The 6000-nt window shown below is 35.6% G+C and overlaps 1 protein-coding gene across 2 annotated transcripts in view; it reads left to right on the top strand.

Annotated features, from left to right (window-relative positions):
* The first annotated feature begins 4928 nt into the window (after positions 1 to 4928).
* Positions 4929 to 6000, top strand: part of LOC137634264 (actin-binding protein IPP) — a 107794-nt gene continuing 106722 nt past the window's right edge. The window contains exon 1 of one of the 2 annotated variants that reach the window (XM_068366548.1): positions 4929 to 5036. The gene's annotated coding sequence lies outside the window, so the exon portion shown is untranslated. Of the gene's footprint in view, positions 5173 to 6000 lie in introns of both variants that reach the window. The other variant, XM_068366549.1, reaches the window with a different exon arrangement.

Here is a 6000-nt window from a genome sequence, read left to right as displayed (position 1 = left end):
ATATGATAAATAAGAATTTCGATTTCGCACACAATAGTTTCTGTCAACCAAGTAATCCATTGTTTTCAAGTTTTGCCGTGCAAACTAGTGACTGTGGCAAGCGACTGTGGCTCTCTGTCGCTCATCCCCGCCACAGGCGTGGCGTGGCTTTGAAAACAATGGAAACCTATGAGAGACCACATCCCCGCCACAATGCTGCGGCTTTGTGGCGCCACAGAGTCGCTAGTGTGCTCCCCGCCTTAGGCCAGGAGCACACTAGCGACTCTGTGGTGCCACAAAGCCACAGGATTGTGTGGCGGGGATGTGGTTTCCCATAGGTTTCCATTATTTTCAAGTTTTGCCGCGAAAACTAGCGACTGTGGCAAGTGACTGTGGCACTCTGTCGCTCATCCCTGCCACAGGCGTGGCGCGGCTTTAAAAACAATGGAAACCTATGGGAGACCACATCCCCGCCACACGATGTTGTGGCTTTGTGGCACCACAGAGTCGCTAGTGTGCTCCCGGCCATATACTCGAAAGCTCCATCGCCAGTACCAATGGACCATAAATCATTTAGTAGTAGTTCATACACAACTATTTCAAAGGCGGCAATGAAATTAGATAAAATTAGGATGTTCCATTTGTCCTCATCCATCATTTACAAGAGAACATGCAGTTGTCTCCGCAAAATATAATTGTATGTATGCTGACTGGTTCCTTTACCTTAAGTGCTGCTTTTCTGGACCTATACTGAAGGGGAATCCTACTCTCTATAGGACCTTTGTATTCATTTCAACGTAGACATTCCCAGGCATTCAACATTTCACGTCGTACATTGCACATTTATTGCCAAATAATAATAATAATAATAATAATAATAATAATAATAATAATAATAATAATAATGATAATAATAATAATAATAATAATAATAATAATAATAATTATTATTATTATTATTATTATTATTATTATTATTATTATTATTATTACTACAAACTAAGATACAACCCTAATTGGATTGGAAAACCAAGATAGTATAAACCCAAAGGTTCCTACAAGGAAAATAGCCAAGTGAGGAAAGGAAACAAGGAAATAAAGAAACTACGAGAGAAGTAATGAACAATCAAAATGAAATATGTTAAGAACAGTAACAACAGTGAAATAGACCCTTCATATATTATTTCTTATATAAATCCAAATTATTGAAGCACTTCAGTTTCTTCTTGAAAGCCTTAATATCTTCATTCTTTTGGATGTCTTGTGGGACCTTATTGTGTAGTTTTGAATCGCATATATGAAAGCTCTAGAACCTTCACTTCTTCCTAAATGACTAACTATACTCAAGTTATTTTAATGAGGCGCATTTACACCGACTCGCAGCGGTGCTCTTTTAGCTCGGAAAAGTTTCCTGGTCGCTGATTGGTTAGAATTATCTTGTCCAACCAATCAGTGAGCAGGAAATTTTTCCGAGCTAAAAAGGGCACCGCTGCGAGTCGGTGCAAATATGCCTCGCTAAAGAAAATTGACTATAGTTGTTCGAGAATGACATATTCAAGCACTATGGCATGAATGATAAATTCAAAATAAGCCTGTATGAACTTAAGTCCTGATAATCTAGAGCACCTTTCCTCGGATTTAGATTACTTACACCCATCAGTGCTAGTATTTACTATTGGAATTATGTTCGCAAGACTAGGAAATTGAGTTTGGCGGCAAACGTCCTAAAATAGAAAACAAGGCTCTTATGAAAGTCTGATCAAACACTCCCATCGTACTTTACTTCAAGAGCTGTTTTTTTTTTCTGATCTTGTGCCCTACAGGACTTACAACATCAATTTGTAGTATAGGCTACATTCTCAGATATTTAGCGTATCATACAGCATATTGCGTGTTTAGTGTTAAATCTACATTATCGAAGCACTTAGAACACAAGAAAGTCTAAGCTTCTTTTTAAAAGTCTTTATCTCTTCAGTCAAACGATTGTCTGGTAGGAGTTTGTTGTATAGTCTAGTGGCTTCATATTTGAAAGTTCTAGAACCTACAGTAGTCATGTATCTTTGTTCCAATAATTTGAAACCATCCGTAACTATTCTCGTGTCAACGCGATTTGTTGGCTGCACAATATGTAGGAATTATCTTCGATATTCAATTTGGACGTCCGGTTCTGATAACTTGATGGGTTATTGCACATATTTTAAACTCTATTCTAGCTTTAATAGGTAGCCAGTGTAAACCAATTAGTAGTAAAGGAGTGATCCTTTCTCGGGGTGTGACTCCTTTTATCAGTGTTCTTCCTTTGTTTATTATGTTTTTTAATGTCTTAAATTGCACTATGGGTATATTATGGTAGATGGAGTTGTAGTAGTCAATCTTGGTAATAACACAGTTTATTAGAAGTTTCTTTACAAAATGTTCATCCCGGTACTTCTTTATAAAATCAATTATCCAGTGGTTTTTACTACAGTATTTATTTAAGCATTAAGAGACTCGTCACAGCTCCCAAGAGATACTTACAGATCACAAACTTGACTTGATATCAGTACCGAGTTGTTCTTTATATCTATTTGGATATTGCCCAAGAGTCTTAGGCTTTTTTTTTCCAACCACCATAAACTCAGTTTTATTTTCATTAAGTTTTAGTCGTTTGATTGCCATCCATTCCCTTACTGATAAGAATTTGGTTTGGAGTTTCAGCAGTATCATCTATATAAGATTGTGTATCGCCAGCAAATAGTTTAAATTCCACTTTATGGCTCTGTAGTACTTCTGATAGACAGATAGTATATATAGCCGACAGAATAAGATTAGGCCCCGTACACCCCCCTTATCCCGATATATATTATAGTAAAGTCTAGTCTGGGTGTATCACTTGACTGTAATTTGTCTTTCAATGCTCAAATAAATAATATAGTTAGAATTGCTAGCTATCACCTTGGAAACATTGCTTTAGTAAAGAAGTATCATGATGGATATTCTATAAATAAAATTGTGATTAACTGTGCTATTACCAGGATTGACTACTGTAACTCCATCTATTGCAATCTATTCAAGTGCAACTTAAGAAATTCACATCATCATCCCATCCTACGCCTATTGACGCAAAGGAGCTTGGTTAGATTTCGCCAGTCGTCTCTATCTTGAGATTCCAAATAAATACTACATTCATTTTCTCCCACTTCGCGCTACACAGAGCCCCAGCCATGTAGGCCTGGGTCTTCCAACTCTTCTAGCTCCCTGTGGAGCCCAGTTGAAAGTTTGGTGAACTAATCTCTCTTGGGGAGTGCGAAGAGCATGCCCAAACCATCTCCATCTACTCATCACCATGATCTCATCCACGTAAGGCACTCTAATAATCTCTTTTATAGTCTCATTTAACTCAAGAAATTACAAAACATAATAAACAGAGGAGCAAGATTTATAAAAGGTGTCCTACCTTAGAAAGGATTACTCATGTACTAATTGAATTACACTGACTAACTATTATAGCCAGATAGGAGTTTAAGATATGCGTAATAATTCATCAAGTTATGAAAAACAGACGTCCAAAATATCTAAGAGTCTTGTTACACATTGCGTAGCTCATGAATCGTGTCGACACGAGGATAATTACACGTGGTTTTAAGTTATTGGCGCCGGGATGTATACCTCTATTGTGTAGGCTTAATAGTTTTCAAATATGCCACCTTAAGAGTATATTACAAGTTCCCATTAACATCCGAAAGAATGAGTGTATTAAGGCTTTCAAGAAGGAAAAAAAATGAAGACCTTGTTTTCTAAATGCTCCGATATGGTAGATTTTTTACAATTAAAAAGGAATACGACGTGTGATACTGTAAATACTTAAGAATATGTGCAACAAACTGATCTTGTAAGTCCTGACGTCGTGTGTGGGGGTTACTTGTGTGATAGAAAAACAGCACTTAAAGTAAGTAATGAAGTTGAGGACTCCGTAGCAGTCCCTTTTTATTTTCAAATCGAAGTGGTACGATACCGTGAATTTGGCGACGTGAATTGCGCTATAAAAATTTTCAATTACTTACTTTCACACACACATAATATATATATATATATATATATATATATATATATATATATATATATATATATATATATATACACATATATATACAATATATATATATATATATATATATATATATATATATATATATATATATATATATATATATATATATATATACATATATATATATATCCTGGTTGGCTTTTCCGTGTATGATTTGAGCAGGGAAAACACCCCTTAATGAGATATACAAGATAGAACGCAATTTCAAAATTTAAAACAAGATATTCTTGTTCTCTGTGTTTCGACAATGTGGGTTTGGCATAGCCTACATCTAAAAATATGTACGATAAACTAAACGTGTCGGTTCTGTAGTGAGTAGCCTACGGTTCTCCCGTGTGATACGACCAGAAAAGCAGCCCGCAAAGTAAGAAGTTAAGTAGTAAGTAGTTAAGAATACTGTAGTGCAAAATGAATCCAAATCTTGAAATTCTTGAATCCAGATAACCTTAACCATCCCTCATTCCCTCCAATGATAAACTAAACCGTAACCCACAGTGATCAGCAGATGCGATTGCCAATATAAAAATTGAAGCAAAAATAGAAATCATAAGTTTTGGAATGATCAGAATACGAAGTAAAATCAAAAGACAATAGTTTATGACATCGATAAGCTTTCACCTAATATACCCGGCCGCTATTCCTATTTCAAATTCCCCGCTCTGATATACAAACATTATTATTTTGCCGTAACAATTTGATATTTTGAATAAATCGACTGTAATACCCCCATGCTCTTTGAATTTACATTAAAGAAGAGGCTTATAATATTAAGAGGCATTTCAGAAGATAAAAAGGTCTAAGGAAGATAGGAAATGGTAAATTTAGTTTAATCTGCATCTCATATCCTTCCTGTCAAAATTTCGTCGTCTGCTTAGGAAGATCCGACATCTTTGGGTGGTTGAAAGCTCAAAAGGGGTCACAATTTTTCGGCCCGCTTCTGACAGACACAGAAACATTCAGGTGGAGCGTGAGTATCAATAAAAGCACAGGGGTTCCAGTGTATCTCCACTGGTTATAAATCGATATAATATCAATGTGAGGGTAAAAAGGGACGAAGCTATTGAGAACCTTCAGCCATGACGAGGGCAAAGAGATCCTCGCAGGTTTGTTGTTGTTTATCGTTAGTGTTGCCTCGCTTACAGGTTTAGAATTAATTGTGTGAAGATTGTACATATTTACGTATAGACCTGTGGATTGATAACTATAAAACCTTATTGGCTATATCCACAAAAACATACTTTTGTCAACAAAGGTGCTTTGTCCTTAAAGGTTGATATATCTAGCTTTCTTAACCTTACGATATATATTCATACTGCAGAATGAAAGCATACTGTCCCACTACTGGTTCCTTAACCATTTGTACAGAAACGTAGATTAAGAAACTTAGATTTTACTCATAGTTAGTGAAGGAAGACAAGGCAATGCTAGTTGACGTGCCTTACTGTACATGACCCCCAGCACTTGAGTAGTCTAACCCACCTGTAAATGTTTGGAATTCTATCTGAATATTCTTTTGTAATGTATTGAGAAGAAAAGGCTTGTTTTACCATTAAATTCCATTTCCGCTGTATGTTTCCCCACCGAAAACCCCATTATTGGTGTGTGTATATATATATATATATATATATATATATATATATATATATATATATATATATATATATATATATATCAAACTATTAATTTCTGACAGGAACGAGTGTCATTTTCTATAGAAAAAAGTAGTTTTTTCCCTAGGTTACATTACCCTGTAGTACAGTATAATAATACCATTCTTTTGACTGCATTATAGGTGTTGACATGCAGTATATTTACTGAATGGAAAGATATAGCATGACTTATTCTGAGTTTCAGAAACTAAATCTAATTTTCCCTTGCGACCAGCCTACCCTACTGCCTCCTTTAGGACTACTGTACTCGTGTAAATTTCT

Source organism: Palaemon carinicauda, chromosome 44, assembly GCF_036898095.1.
Source record: "Palaemon carinicauda isolate YSFRI2023 chromosome 44, ASM3689809v2, whole genome shotgun sequence".
Classification (NCBI taxonomy): Eukaryota; Metazoa; Arthropoda; class Malacostraca; order Decapoda; family Palaemonidae; genus Palaemon; species Palaemon carinicauda.
The sequence above is the reverse complement of the archived record's forward strand: the minus strand, read 5'-3'. Positions and strand labels throughout refer to the sequence as shown.